Source organism: Scomber scombrus, chromosome 3, assembly GCF_963691925.1.
Source record: "Scomber scombrus chromosome 3, fScoSco1.1, whole genome shotgun sequence".
NCBI lineage: Eukaryota > Metazoa > Chordata > Actinopteri > Scombriformes > Scombridae > Scomber > Scomber scombrus.
In genome coordinates this window covers 23,077,973-23,094,570 of record NC_084972.1, presented here as the reverse complement: position 1 = coordinate 23,094,570, position 16,598 = coordinate 23,077,973, and the positions used below count along the sequence as shown (strand labels likewise).

The following is a 16,598-nucleotide window of genomic DNA, read 5'->3' as shown; positions in this document are numbered from 1 at the left end:
TACGAGCGTTACAACGTTTCTCTAGCTACTTTGCAAACTGGGACACTTGGACATAGTTTGAAATGGTTGAAGGCTGCAGGGATTTATCTCGCGTTTACTTTAAAAAAGTCCCGAGTAGAAAGGAGGAAAGCTCTTTGCAAACTGAAGTGTGCAGGGGAGGAGCAGTGTTTTCTTTTAAACTTCTTGAATGGAAAATGCGTAAACACCATCAATATCTAGTACAACATGTGTGATGCTTTCAAGTTAAATCATCACTTCCTTATCTGTGATTCAAAGTATGTGAGTTTACATAACTTACTTTTATTAATGATCATATGATTAAACAATGAATCATTTAGTCTTTAAATGTCAGAAAATACTGAAAAAGTCTAGAGCCCAAGATAATGTCTTTTAATGTTGACCAACAGTCCAAAAAACATCAATAATATGAAAAGCAAAATCCTCACTATTTGAGAGGTTTGAACTTATCAGTTTGTTTGATGAATGACTTTGTTGATCTACTAATCATGACAGCTAGGGCAGCATCTAAGCACGATATTGATTGTTGATTTATCTGATCTCTTTCTCTGTTTATCGAAAGTCATCAAACAATGAAATATCGCCATTACAATTCCAATGCGATGGCTTCAAACAGCTTGTTTTGTCTGGCAACAATCCAAAATCCAAAGACATTTAGTTTACTATCCAAAAAAGCCTTTGAAAACTAGAAAATGTGCATATTTGGAAAGCCGGAACCTTCGAAAGTCTGTTATTTCTGCTTAAAAATGCCTCAAACAACTAACTGATTATCAAAACTGTTTGCTGATTTAATATTTTGTCAACTGATCAATCACTTAATGGACAGACTGTTTCAGCACTAGTTCTAGCCTTACAATGAGCATTAAGTATACTTTAATTTAATCTTTCACACAGTAAGATGGATGCACCGCATGATTATTTCCATTATTGACTATCTTTCACATTAATTGAGTGGCTGCTTAATCTATAAAATGCCAGAAACTATTAACAATGCCCATCACATTTTCCCAAGAGCCCAAAGAGAAGATATCCAATGTCTTCCAATTAACAGTCTAAAACTCCATTTATATGCTTGAACTAGTTAATATTTGGCATTTTTTCCCTTAATAAATGGTTTTAACTAACGATTAACTGCGCAACATTTAAAACGTATGTAAAAACAGCAAATCTTCTCATTTTAGAAGCTGGAATCAGCAGTTTGTCATGATAAATAAACAAAATTGTTGGTGATATGTTTTCGGTAGAGCAGCCAATCATATTGGTGCAATAAGACAGACTAGCCCACATTAAAAATCTATGACCTGATCCTCAGTACCACGATGACATCAGAACCATTTACAGGCTCTTTCTTGTGCTGTTGCTGCTTTTGCGCTCATGCCCTAATGCACCGTTGACACACGCACACAGAAAAGATGGAAAACAGTGTCGGCTGTGTTAGTCTCACTTTGTGCCAGATGTACACTTTGTTAAGGCAGGTGGTATCCCTGCCTGGCTGTGTTGGCCTTTAAATGTTTGATGTGTAGAGATGTCCTAAGCGCTTTCTCCTGCTGTTGCTCTCAGCATCTGTCCTGGCTGTCATCCCATGTTAGAAATGGGCTGCTAGAGATGGTACAATCTGCCCTTAATGCACATACACCTACTGGACATGCAAACAAACTTGCATCCAGATGCTCTTATATAAACATGCAAGTGATACAGTATGTGTGCATGCAAAGATACTAAGACACCATTCCTGAGGTGAGGCTGAAGTGTTCAGTATATTCTTTTGTTATGGCTTTGACATGTGATGTTTACAAGTGGAGCGCCCACTCTGAAAAAAGAAAAAGCAAACTGGGCCCATCAGTCACCTCAGCCTAAACCCTCTTAAGCTTTCTACTCATGGCCACAGCTGTGCTCCCTGTAAGACGTGGATAAGAGCACAGTGCAGAGGTAAAGTGTAGTGAAGGTTTTAGGTCTGCAACTAATGATTATTTTCATTATCTGTTAATTGATTAGTTGTTTGGTTTATAAAATGTTGAAAAATGTTGATCACTGGTTCCCAAAGTCAAAGCTGCAATCTAAGATGTCTTGTTTTGTCCCACCCAAAAGACCACTACCCAAAGATATCCAGTTTACGATCACAGAGGACTAAAGACACCGGAAAATATTGACATTTTTTCTTTAAAAACTCATTCAAAGATTAATCGATAATCAAAATAGTTAGTGATTAATTTTCTGTAGATTGATTTACATCAGTGTGTGGTAGGTAGCAGAAAAGAAAACAAACAAATGAGCAAAAACTTTTTCAAGGAAGCAATTATCCTTTTGTTTTGAAGAACACGAAATAAGAACCAGCCAATCAATTTAGAGTACATTAAACCTTTTTGTCCATCACTTGCTGCTTTCAGGTCACAGACAGCTGTCATCTCATTGGTTGTGCGTTAAAAGGTCGAAAAAGAAGGTCATTCTTAAAACAGACTTGAGTTTGAACACAGCAAAAATGTGTGCGAGTGGTGCATAATGCCCAAGGTAGTGTGGATGTGATTCTTTGCTCTTATCATCAGCAAAGCATCTGGTGCTGATTGTGTGTAGATGGCCTCACTGGCTTCATTTGTTGGTAGAAAAGAAAAAAGCAAGTTGCGTTGGGTATGAATAGCTGTGTCCTTGTTTCATGAAGCAAAGATGAATCTTTATTCAAATCTTTTTCCTCCTCACTCTTTATCTGGTGAAGCTTGAGTTTAGAGCTGAAACAATAAATCAATAAATCAAATTGTCAGTAAAAAATGATTATGAAATCTTTCAAGAAACAAGTTCAGAATCAGTATTAAAAATAATCTGTATACTGTAGTTGCATACCTACTTGTGTTTTTATTCTTTGTTGTAGTTCTTGAATATTGAGAACAGTTTAACGTTCAACCTGAATAAATTTGAGAAGAATTTGAGAGTTTAGATTTAGTATTTGGTTTAAATTTGATCAAATGGTCTAAAAACATCTTAGATTTGTGAGTTAAACATGAAATCCTAAATTGGATGCAGTGTGGACACCAAGCTTCTTTCTGACATTCCCTGTTGAACCACCTGCTTTAATGATGTGCAGATCATGGATTTAGGTCTTGATCGATAAAGCAGTGCTCTCTGAAATGGTGTTGTGTTGAGTCAGCCAGAGAAATAAACAGCTGGCTTATTTTATGTCAACTTGATCGATTGATTGATAAGAATTATATGGGCTCTCCAAATGGTGCAAAGCTGCATATTTGGTGAAGTTTTTTTTTTTTTTTTTGACAGTAACAGTTGTTTACTTTCTTTTTTTTTCTTTTTTTGCAAAACATAACCCAAAAGAATCCCCAACAATTTTAATATCATCTTGCCGTTCTTTTTTCATACCTGATCCACAGACTGCACATTATCAGTGCACTCTACATTACAACCAGTAATTCTTCTGGTATTTCAGATGATAAATCATTAGGCTGTATACAGTGTAATGGCAAAATTAGATTCTTCTGAGTGTCTGAGTAAGCCGCCTCTGATCTCTGAGGAGCCCCACTGCTCTCCTCTAGTACTCCCTCTTCACTGATGAGCTTCCTCCATAATATATTCTCTGTAGTTTTGTACCCTAACTGATGTTTAATTATTCCGACACAGTGATTTGGCTGTTGCTCATAAAATATTGAAACAGAAGCGGCCCAGGAGGCACGCTGAAAGACACAGGCTATACTTCATCCTTAAATACGACTTGGAGTGGAGCTGGGCAACGTCAGCGACTGACATCAAAGCAAGTCAGAACAGACACACAAGCATAAAAAAAACGCTGTTTAATGACATTTGTGCTTACAAATTCTGTCCTTTTGCTAGTGCTAACAGGAAGTCCTTTTTTGTGTTTGAATTGGAAATCTGTTCCTTGACCCCCTGCTGCTTAAGATGTATTCTCTGAGCCGGACCTGAAACCAGCGTGCTTGCTTAATATTGAAAAGCGATTATACTAGATCAGCATTCTGATTACAGCTAGCAACTGGGCACTGCCTGCTAATCTGGGGTGTTAATACTGCATCAGGCAAATCTCAGGGCAGCTATCAAGGCTACTTAAGAGGCCCTCAACTGCCCCATTTCTCGGCTATTTCTGTGAAACGAGTACACACTTGTTCGCTTCACGTTGATTAAAATGTATAGCTTTGGTCTTGAGAGTTAATACATTATCCATAGTGGTTGAGGTGAAATTACTATGTAAGAAATGCTGCTTAGACTTCAGACACATTTCCATAAAAGTCTGTCAAACAAGGAGAGTGCATTTTTAAAACGAGTTACTCCCTTTCTTGTGTTACTCCTGTGTACGTTTTCAGCACTTCATAAATGTGCGGCAGTGGTATGAAACAGTCGTTGTATCCAGTTTACTGCAACATAGAATGAGACCAATTTAAAACCACTGGGCATATAAATCATAGAGGTCTCCATATTGTGCCAGAAGTGGTTTTTGGCTGCATAGATGCTTAAGTGATCAGTGGACACAATGGTGGGACCCCCTGCTGACAGGATATCTGAACCCCTTGTGTGATCGCTCGCTGAGTAGATAAAACCACAAACCTTATTGTTTTGAAGAGGGGGGCTTTAGCACCCTGCTGTCTAAATTGATCGGTCCTGTATGTGTGTATGTGCAGATTTGTTTGTTTGGGAGAGTTAATTCGCAAATGGTCCCTGTCCAGTTAAAACCACGTATCTCCAAATGTTTGAGATAAGTTAAAGGGCTATATGCTGGTGGAAGTGGAAAAAAACATGGCAAATGAAGTGTTGCGCTTTTGGCTTGCAGGGAGCATTTCTATATACGTTCACTTAATGTTAGCCTAGTTCTCTGACAACATAATAGTATATAAATAACAGATAATCATAAAAAAGCATAATATGTCCCCTTTAAGACAGTTTTCCTCATCTCTTAAGGCAATTAGCGGTAAATGTGTGATACATTTGCTTGTCGAGTTAACCTTCGGTGGACTTTAATATACTAATTTGCAACACAGATCAATTGGAAAGTCAGTCCCTTTGCTAGAGTGACTCCCAATGTGCGCACAAACCAAAATATTCTGGATCATCAACTATGCAAGTAAAATAAGAGGCAACACCCAGTCCCCACTATCAAAGCTCTATACCCAGTCCATTAACCTAAAACATCCTGTAACACACAGGACTCTTCAGACCTCCTGCAGAACTCATTCCAACCAGCAGGTCGCTCTTATAATTCTGGCCAGGGATAATGTATTTAAAATGACTTTCATTCCAACAGCCATAAACATGATAAACAAGTTATGAATAACTTACACTAACGCATACACATATTTGCACTTTGGCATATTCTGTACAGCTTTTATTGTTGTCATCTCAATGTGCATATGTGTTTTTTGTGGATTTATGAGACTATTGTAAAAAATATTGAAAATAAATGATCATGATCGTTTAATGGCAATATGATCATGAATTATTAATAGGAATTGAAATTCATCAAAATCCTTTGTGTTTGTTCTGCCAAACAGTTCCTCCTAATTCAATCTAATAAATTGATATCATGATGTGAAATATCATAAATATAAAAATATAATTTTATATTTACTGTGATAATTTTATTCACACCTGCAACCAATGCTAGTCACTGCAAAACCTGCAAGTTTTATTTGCAAGGATGCAAGAATCAGTTTTTGATGCCGCTTTCTAATGTGACCCAGCACTTAGATTCTTACAATCCCTTAAAAACAATTGCATTATGTCAAAAATCGAACGCCAACAAGCATAAAACAAAGATGTTTTTCCTAGTTTATAATTTGTACTTTCCTTTGTATCAATGTATTGACATCCATGAAGCGCAGTGTGTTGTTGACAATAAATCAAAATGAAAACATCTTTATAGGCTTGCTTGCATTTAGAGCGTCCTCTGTGACTCAGTGTTTTACATCCTTTTCTGAGCTGATGATGTATTTGCAGCTTTTTGCACATTTCTGTGTTAAAAGCCCATCAGAGAAGTGGGCCCACCAATCAGAGTCAGGGAAGTATTGTGAACAGGAAGTGAGCTCATGGCTTGTGGCCTGCACTCGGTGTTCAGGAAGGCGTTTGACCGAGGGGGGCATTGTAAAAGAGTTTTCCTCACATTGTTGTGGAAAACACAGCAAGCCTCTCTGGCCTCACGTGGTTACTCAAATGAACGTGACATTTTCTGGTTCTCTGATTTTTAATGTCGTATTTAAGATATGTTTTCTTGATTTAAATTACATTTCTATTTGCTTTCCAATAGTTTATAGTGAATAAATTCTGCATATGAGGCATTTTGAACCCATTTATTCTGCTCTCATCATAAGCAAAATGCCTCTTAGATTGTAGAAACACAGCTGTTGAACTTCAAAGGCAAAATTCTGCCAACATTGAAAGTGTTGTTGAAACAGTCCGTGTGTGTGTGTGTGTGTGTGTGTGTGTGTGTGTGTGTGTGTGTGTGTGTGTGTGTGTGTGTGTGTGTGTGTGTGTGTGTGTGTGTGTGTGTGTGTGTGTGTGTGTGTGTGTGTGTGTGTGTGTGTGTGTGTGTGTGTGTGTATGTGTGTGCTTTTTGAAGGCTGTTTTTATGAATTCTCCCTTTGCTGTTCGAGATGGGCTCTTTAATGTCTGGTTTGCTCTTCTGCCTGTACTCTGCACTCATTGGTCTAAAATTGACCGCATGCTCTCGGTGCATGGTTGTGCCTGGTCGTGCCGTGGCTGCAGTTCAGGTGTGTGTGTGTGTCTGTCAGTGCTTTGTGGTCTGTGCCCTTGGTGTTGTTCCTTTTTAGGTAGGCCTTCTGTATGAGTGAGTGTGAGATCGATAGATAAGTTTGTCTGCAAATGTCATTTTTTAGTTCTGTATGGCTCAGTCTGCAAGAAAACCCTTAATATAAACACACACACATTCCTGCTCATACACATACCACACTGTTAACCACTAATGTTTTTCCCATTAGATTTTTAAGGTTTTATAAACTAGGGATAACCAATGCTGTTCAGCACAGATTTCTGAAGTGCAGGATTCCTTTAATGTGTTAACAGCTGTATGTGTTGAAATATTGATGACTGGCATAAGTCTGTCTGAAAGCTTCCTTTTAGTAATCCTCAAAAGAGGAAACATGTTAAAATGTATTAGTGTCTAGACATGATGCTGGTGATCCTGGAGCTGTGGCACAGATATGGTAACAGTTTGTGGCCTTCTAATGCAACAGCTCTGATCGGTTCTCCATTGCACAAAAAACCTAGTTTTATCTTCCTGTTCATTGGTTAGCAGGCTCCCCATAAACCCAATAAACCAAGATGAAGAACCATAGGTCTGCAGCCTTTTAAAATGTTGATTTCCACTTTAGATACTAACACACCATAAACTGGAGATAATTTGGCACATAACAAAATCATATGCAAGGACAGTATTGTATTATGTTTATGTAAAGCTTGCCAAGAAATAATGTTGTTGCCAATTTAGGCGTATGTAGGGAAAATGGACAATAGTGTACTGGCCAGGCGAGCAATATCAGCATGACTGAAGGGAGGCCAACAATTCATATGGACTGAATTCTACATGGGTCCAAAAACAGAGACCCGAACCCAGCCCGTAGATGCGCCTTTCAGACCCAACTCGATTTAACCTGCCTGCTCCTGCAGAATTTTAGACCTGAACCCAATGCTACATTTTTGTTATTATTAATATTATTTGTCCTTCAAAGTCATAAGATTACTTTTGTAAGGCTTTCTCACAGGTAAAAAATAATCAGAACATACAGTGTTCTAACTTCCACCAGCTGATTAGCTACAGATTTAGTAGTGACACATGCACTGTGGTGAACTACCAGCATGCAACACTGCAGCATCTAAAAATAATAGATTAGCTGCCTCACTGGTTAGCAGAGCAGCTTCACCTTTTCTGAATATGGACCAGATGAACGTGGTTGGTAAACGCAAAACATCTTTCTCGGCTCAATTTAACAACAGTTCAAACATTTATAATTCAGAGCATAACTTTGTACAGGCAATTGTGATGCTCTTGAAGAGAAGAAGGTTGATGTTTTTTTGTTTTTTTTATCAGCTGTCATGAGGTCATAATGTCTTCCCCAGATCATTGGAGGTTTTAAGTAGCTCCCCTTTTGCAGGTTTTTGCTTTATATCAGCCATTACTGACCACTAGCTCACAAGCCTAAAGCATAATATTGTCTGGCACTAAGATTCAGTGTTCCCCACAGAATTAGATTTTAATTGTGGTAACCATACCGCACATAAGATGCTCTACTGCAAATATTTTAATTGCTAAGAACTTTGTGACATAGAAATAATAAGTGAAATCTTCTTCTGTGGGGAAAAGCCTGGAGAAAGAAAAAAATATATATATGTATATATATAAATCCCTTCTTTTCTTCTTTGGTTTACTGGTGGACAACAAACCAACATTAAGGGTGCATGGCGGCACCTTCGGCTAGAGTGTAGTAGCATCATGCTATTCACAGATGGGTCTGTTGTCATATGTTTTTTGATAGAGTGAGAGAGAGAGAGCAAGTGCAAGAGCTCCAAAAACAGAAAATAAATATGTAGTAGGTAATGTTACTACTGTGGTGAGCTGCCACAAATACATGAATGTACCTGAGATGAGCTTACATGTTATATTAGGATCGTAGAAAAATGTTCTTGCTAACAAGATATATACTCATACTACTGTATGATGATGATTGATGATGAGTTATATTTGACCTTTATTTTGTTCATATGAACAAAATCTCAAGTGATACCTAAGCTCATTCAGCAGCAGCGTTTCACTGGCTGAGGAGCACCAAACTGTCCAGCAGGAAAAAACAGATTGTGATGATCAACTGTACTCTGATCCCTTTTTTGTCTGCTTCTGTGTTTCTGAATCTAACAAATGCAATGAGGCAGAGCATGTTTTTTTTTTTTGCGTAGTGAAATGAGAAATCGCTGCCCATGCCTGCAGTTACTGGGACAGTGCAGGCTCACTGTGCACCCATCTTGGTTTAGCGTTAGATTAGAAGTGACACTTACTGCAGGCTGGCTGAGTCTAAGTCTTGTTTACTCTGGCTGGGTCTTAGCTGGGGACTCAAACCATCATTAGGCAGTGAAATGACTCAACAGTGGGACAGAGCTCCAGACAGGGAGAGAGGGAGGACACTCAAGAGGGGAAAATGAGTAGGAGGAACAATTTAGAAAAGAAGTGAAACATAAAAGGATATTCCTGAATCTGCCTGGAGATAGAGTGAACCGGATAACCACAGCAGTAGGGGCAGTTAGAACCTGGGGGCCAGGGTGTGCTTTGGTCAAACCCTTTTATAAATAAACACACAGATTCTTCTAAAATAAACACAAATGGCTCATGTCAGTATGGAGCAGATGGACGAATAACCCCACCCAGGACTGGGACAGCAGGCCCTACACATGGACTGCTGTTGTCGTGCAGGAAGGCTACAGGCCAGGTTCTCCCTGCTTTGAGGTTAAGGCCTTTTGTCAAGCCATCCACACAAGAAAATTAGGTCCGGCAGAAAACAGCCATCCAGAGACATTTATCCACTTCAAAATTGAGTTGGCGAAAGAGGATCAGTGTGCTGTCTTCTCAGGAAAGGCTGGGAACCCCGGCCGAAGGCTCTGGATATCCCTTTTAAAGCTGTAAACCTAGTTTGGTCGCTGCTACCATAGACTCCGCTGATGTAACAGAAAGAAATAAGCTCATGATGTGCAGGTGAAATAAAAGCCCGTACATTCACAAAAAAGCATCTGGATGAATAAAAGGAGCCATCACACAATAATGAAGATGACAAGCTAATGGAAACCCAAATAACAACGAAGCCGTACTTAAAAGTGCCAGTTGGAGAGAGAAGGTGAATTATATTCCTTCAGAGTTAGCCTAACGGACTGTAAAACAGGAATGCAGATGGCTGGGTCTACGTGAGAAGACTCAAGCCTCTTAAACATATATAACATGCAACATTTAAGTTAATTTTTTCTGGAAAAATTCACAATAGTTCAGTTTTCTAGGATATATTGAAAAATGGCTTATCTTTGTTGAACAGATTATGCAATTCGTGTGACATTGCATAATCTGACATGGCATTTAGCTTGTGAGACATGGTAATTCAAGATGTTAAAGGTACCCTGTGGAGTTTTTGACCACTAGTTGTGCTATGGAGCAACCTTTTACACAAGTGGATCTCAGGTTTATTTGTATCACACAAACCTCAGTTGGCAAATTCCTGCTGGTAGTTTAATGATATTCTGCTGATTGTTTGGTGGTGTTAACGTACAATGAAGTGTAGCAGTTCACCCGCAAAGGTAGTAAAGACAAAGATGACAAGCTATTGAGCCTAGATGTAAACAATCAGAACAAAGGCTTGATTTAAAATATTTGCTCTGCGGTTGTTGTATGCTAGGACATCCATATTATTAGATTACTATTTTAATCATGTATTATTAATTCCTGCCATTTCTCAGGAAAAATGGTTCCAGCTTGTCAAATGTGGAGTTTTTAAATCATTGTAGATTGAATATATTGGGATTTTGGGTTTGGTCAAACCAAACAAGCAGAGCTCATTGATGCACACAATACATTTTAGCGATAAAAACAGAATGTAAATTCCACAGGGTATCTCTTTTTGGCTTACTTGTTTTATGTTAAACCATCATGCAATAAAAATTACTCTTTGCATACTTTTTCAAGTAAATCCACAGCTTTTGTTTTCACTTAAGCGGTGGAAGAAGATTATCGGTAATCTTTCTTTTTAAAAAATCACAGTTTGTGTTTCCTCTTGAGGCTAACATGGAGCATTCACAAGTTAAGGTGCATGTAGAGATGGATTTGGAACACTTGAAAGGATTGCTTCTAAACGGTACAGCAATAGGGATGATGATGATCGGTTTGGTCATCTTGGGTTTGTCTGAGTCAATTTTACTTGCTGTCGTGTTTCAGCATCTTTCTGATAAAATTTAATGCACTGAGTTTATACAACTGATTCTGACCTCATGACCTGTTTGAAGAATATTTCCTTTAGGTGTGTTGCGTGATAAAATACAGGCACTGCTGAAAGTACAAGTACCTTATAGCAGATCTGGCTTTCCCTTCAAGAAATCTCAGTTTGCATGAGCAAAGATAAACAAAAAGCTTTACAAGGGGTGTGCAGTAATGATGCTGTAAATCCTTCAGATTGCACACTGTCTGTTGGTTAATCTGGGCTATGGCCTCCCTTTGACCTGCTGCCAGCCCTGTGGTGGCCCTGTGCATGGAGGGAAAATCTTTCAATATGTTATAGTCATCATAAATTTGTATTTTTTCTACAAACACAAAATCTATTGTTATTAGTTTAACAAAAGGGTTAAGATTTGCAACTATTAAAAAGTTATTTGGTGTTTTGGCTGTAATTAAGAGACTTTATTCTACGAAAACGGAATTGGTTTGTGACAAAAAGACAGTTTTGCAGGCCTGCTGTCAAAACTAATCAAAATGTTTGTCCAGACTATTTCTGCACTTAATATGCCAATGCATGCTTTTCGTTTACCTGTTGTTTATTTAAGTCTTTCCCAATCTTATTTCCATCTTCGGCAGACAGATGATTGTGAGACGAAGATGAATCAGTTTGAAGTAAGAATTGAGGGGGGAATCATCCTCTGAGTCCACTCTGTGAATGCACAACAACCTTTTTTGTGCAATTGTTATTGTTGTTTTCTTCCAAGTTGTACAGCTTCATATTCATTCACACTGCACCAACAACATTGTAGCTGATTGGCAGCAGAAGTCAGTCTGTCTCAACATTTGAGACACAGAGACGCTTGCTTGTTAGTTTGTTTGTCCAAGTAGATGTTATTGCACATAAATAAACTTTCATTTTTTGTTGGAGTCACATTTCCAAACATTTTCATTCCAGTCAAATATTTCTCATTTAACTGCTTTTTGAAGTAATATCCTGCTAAAACACAGTTTGGTTCCTCCCAAGTTCAGGTTGCACTGCTATCTGGCCAGAAGGTCCACTTAATGAAGGTGTCAGATCATTTTTGCTGTTATTTTAGTGCCAGTTTAGGTGCAGTAGTGGATGCCCTTTCAAGTAATGATTGGTGACACCTGCATGTGTCAAACACTAATGAAAGTGGAACGCTGAAACGCTTCGGCTCAGTCAGGCATTTTTAGCTGTGAGCGCCTGTGTGAAGTATATTTGGCATTATTTGTCTGTGGCCCTACTCTCAATAAAACAACAAAAACAAGATGGAGAAGCCAGAGAAAAAGAAAAACTTTAGATGGACTAGATTTTTCTATTGAAAAAGGCTGCATCAAGCAGAGCGGTAAAAGTTAAGTATGTACAATTATGTCAAACAAACATCAAAAGTTTTAATGCCACAGCAGGTTCTTAAGTAGTATTTACTATCTGAAAGTGAAGACATAAAAACACAGTTGGAGAAAAAATGGGTCGTTGGCTGTCTTACACATTTCCTTTTTGTTGATCTGATGTCTCAGTCTGTCTCTGACCGGTAATATATCCTGGATGCAGTGAGTTCTGGTTTTGTCCAGATTGGCTAAATACTGGATTGAAGACAATGGTGGGACTGTTGGTGCAGTGTTGACCTGGCTGTGTCAGGCCGGACAAAGTACAGCTGTGAATTTGGTTAATAGGGATTACATTGTGGACCGGCAGGATTTTAAGGCCAGAAGTGTTGTGTTTTGTGTGTTCCACAACCAGCTATTCTAGGTAGTGCTTCTTATTATTTTTGATGATCTGGGATTAATATGTTGGTCAGTAGGCCCTGCAGGATCACTCCTGCCAGAGAAACGCAGATTTACTGCAAGATTGCTGGCACATCAAGTGAATGGCTTATGTGGATATAAGCTAATGTAACTTGGGTGCTTTGAGTTGAGTTCAGCTTAATGGTTCATGTTTTTCACAGTGGAATATTGGATTACTTTTGGACAACAAAATGCGCGTTGATGCTTTTTGGCTCAGCTCTGAACACATCTGCCAGTTGTGGCATCATGTAGCACCTCAACACTTTGTTTTTTTTGTCAATACGCTGTCTGCTGTCTAACACTGCCCTGGTTCATTACGACAGGGGAGACAATGACCCAGAATCAAGTTGACCTGAGTGCTTTAAATCAAGGCTTCACTGGAGGAAATAAATTCTCTTCCCACTAGCAAGCCCAGCGCCAACTAGGACAAGTAATCCAGACAGAATAAAAACGTCCTCTTAGAGGACACAGAGGGAGAGAGGGATGGAGGAGTGAAGACTTGATAGGCTAAGAAAGGCAGGAAGAAGCTGTTGACTGGATGGATGGAGCAGTGGTGCATTGCTGCAACAATTTAGATTGCCTTCTGAAATAAGACAAATTATCTCACAGGACACAAATCTGAGCGAAACCATGAGAGTGAAAAACAGAAATTGTCAGCACAAGATATGTCTCATTTTTGCATCCATCCTACAGCATTTTATATTTGTTTTTTTCCTGTTGATGAATCTGAGCTCTGATACCTTGCTGATTTGTCATCAGGTAATTTAAATCTGTGAATCGTCCTGATATTTAGTGCTCGGTATTGAATCTTAATACTTTTCTTGGAGCTGACTGAAATTTCCCTGTAACACAGATTATTGAAAACTGTCAAGTACAAAAGGTGGTAATGAATTTCTACACCGATTAATAGTGTGTACTTATCTTTGATCAGATTATGGCTACAACTAACAATCACTTTTTATTCATAAATTAATCTGTTGATTATTATCTAGATTAATTGTTGTTCAGTTCGTATAATGTCATAAAATTATGAAAAATGTCAATCACTGCTTCCCAGAATCCAAGGTGACCTCAAAGATCTTCAGTTTACTGTCAAAGAAGAATAAAGAAGCCAGATAATTGACACATTTGGGAAGCTGGAACCAAATAATTTTTAGATTTTTTTTTTAACTTAAATTGACTCAAAACGATACATTTTGTCAAACAATCGTCAACTTTCTGTCAGTTGACAAATCAATTAATCAACTAATTGTTACAGCTGTAGATCAGAATATTTCTCATTTTTAAATCATTATTTAGTTTATTTTTTATTTAATTTAGACTGTATTTAATGATGTTCTCTTTTGTTGAAGATTATCATATTCTTGAAAGCTTCTCGATTATTTTGTCAACTGTTGTTTCAAAGATCAAGAATGAACCATCAAGCTCAAAATGTAGGAAGTTTTCAAAATTCCTGAACAGCTGCTTTATATTCAAAAGATTCAACGTTTAGTTATTTTGTTTTGAAGAAATTCAGTGTTTATATTTTTCAAAGTTAAGGGTGTCAAAAAGGTATCAGTGTCGTATTGCATGGGCAATACCGAAATTGTCAAAAGATACTCAATCTTACTGATATGACGTGAAGTGTTTGTGCCTTCACACATTTCTCTCATCAATTTCACCAAAGCCATGAGAGCAGAGCGTTGGCCATTTGTTCTGTTCCACTATAACCAAGAGGCCACCTGTTGCTTCATTTGACATCTTCTTTAAAGCTGAAGATCTGAGTCTTTAACCAAATGTGTGTGTGTGTGTGTGTGTGTGTGTGTGTGTGTGTGTGTGTGTAGCTCTGTGAAGCCTGGTCTGTTTATCTGTTTACATACAGCAGCAGCTGCCGCTCTGCTTTTTCTTTCCACTCCTCTGCTCTTTGCTATCACTGAGTACGATGGTTTCCTCTTTAACATAAAACTCTGACATATTGGTTCACTACACAGCTACATGGTTATGAGGTTTCAAAATTTCAGAAAAAGTTATTCAAACTAAATGTGCACCCTGTTGTAGGTCTGTACTGAATGCTACTGAAGGGCAAAATCAGTATTTGAATATTTGTATACATGTATTTTTTCCCCTCTGGCTGCCATAGGCTATGTTCACACTGCAGTAAAAGTGACCTGAACCCGATTTGTTAGCTCAAATGTGACCCATATCTGATTTGTTTCTGACAATGTGAACAGCACAAGTCGCATCGAATCTGACATTTCCAAATCCGGTTCAGGCCACTTTCAAATGTGGTACTGAATCGGATACATATCGGATTTTTTTGATGCGGCCGCAATCTGAACAGTCAGGTCGCATTTAATGCGACTTTGAATTTGTTGCAGCTAATGCTCCCCATAAAGACATCATTAAAGTATTAATTTTCTTTATCCTCTTCCTCCTTTTTAACATCACCCGCTCACAAATTTGCCGGCTGCTGGTGCTGCTGGTGTTTTGACTATCTGCGTCCAGCTCACCTTGAAGCTGCTGTTGCTTCTTCCATGTGCCTGCTTCTCTGCTCTCATCAATGTGTTTCTGTTTACTGCTACCTGTATCTGACAGACAGTAGGAAAGCTCCCAATAATTCTAATTAGTTGATGCTGAATCTTCGACACCCAAAAAAAGCTATTTGGGACAGCTCTGTTGTTTAAAACTGATTGAATGGGATGCAAAATGGGGCAGTTGGTATCTGATATATTTATTTCCCCATGTGAGAGAATGAAATATTCAGAAAACATGAGCGAGAAATACAAATGAAGACAATGTATGAGAAAAGATTAACACAAATATGACATAATTGGCAAGTACAATATATAATTAAGACATTATGTTAATCATTTTTCTACAGATATTAGAGCATAGAGCACTGAAATGTGTGAATATGAATACACAATGGGAAAGATATGATAAGCTTAGAACAGAATAAAAAAGTATTCGATTCACTGCCGAGAACTGAATGGATAATCAGCAGTTGAAGCCATATGCAGGGTGTGTGTACAGTCACTACCTGCCTGTTTAAGGTTTAATGTGTGTGTGTATGTGTGGTCGTGTTGTTATGGCAATTTTGCAAGGCCACTGACAAAGAGGAACAAGAATACAATCTCTAAATTTTGTCACGCTTTACTAAAGCTCAGAGCATTACATGTGCATGCAGAATCAGTGTCTGTGTTTGACAAAGATTGAAAAGTCGAAGTCAAACACACAGCATAGAGTCATGAAAGCTACAAAGCGTTCTGTCACTCTTAAAGGCAATTGGTTGGTACCACAGCCAGCTCTTTGGTACTTATCAGGTCTTCTTTCCTGGAGACACTTCTGTCGTCGCACACCTGCTGAGAACTGAGAGTGAAGACTTTTTCATACTTCCTTATCTGGTCTTGTTCTCTTTGTGACAATCTTGCTATCCTCTGACACGTCCCTTTAGCCGTGGCCTTTCAAGCTCCCTGCTCGCACTCCCAAAGACGAAGACATCTTTGTCTGCTCACACTGCATGAACCCTTCTGTTACATTAATAGTACTGTAGTATATAATCGGGCTAAAGTTCTCTCAGTTAAAAGTTACATGATAACATTCAGGACTATTTAATGTATGGTAATGAAAACGTGGTTACATGAGCAGTAACTGTTTTCAGACGCATGCCCTAGTATGTGTAATTTTCCTTGTAGTGTCTTTCTGGCTCTGCAGACACAGAGCTGCGTTGTGCCAGGTTGATTTAAGAGGTTTCAGTTTGACACGGCTGGAGGTCGTGTTTTGGCTAATGGCCTCAGTTGTCATGAAGGTCAGATGTCAGATCTCAGTGTAAAAGTCAAAACCAACTGCTTCCCTTTTTTTTTAAAGGCCA

The 16,598-nt window shown here is 38.4% G+C and overlaps 1 protein-coding gene across 1 annotated transcript in view; it reads left to right on the top strand.

Annotated features, from left to right (window-relative positions):
• ppp1r16b (protein phosphatase 1, regulatory subunit 16B) overlaps positions 1-16,598 on the top strand; it is an 87,691-nt gene that overhangs the window by 442 nt on the left and 70,651 nt on the right. The window lies entirely within an intron of this gene.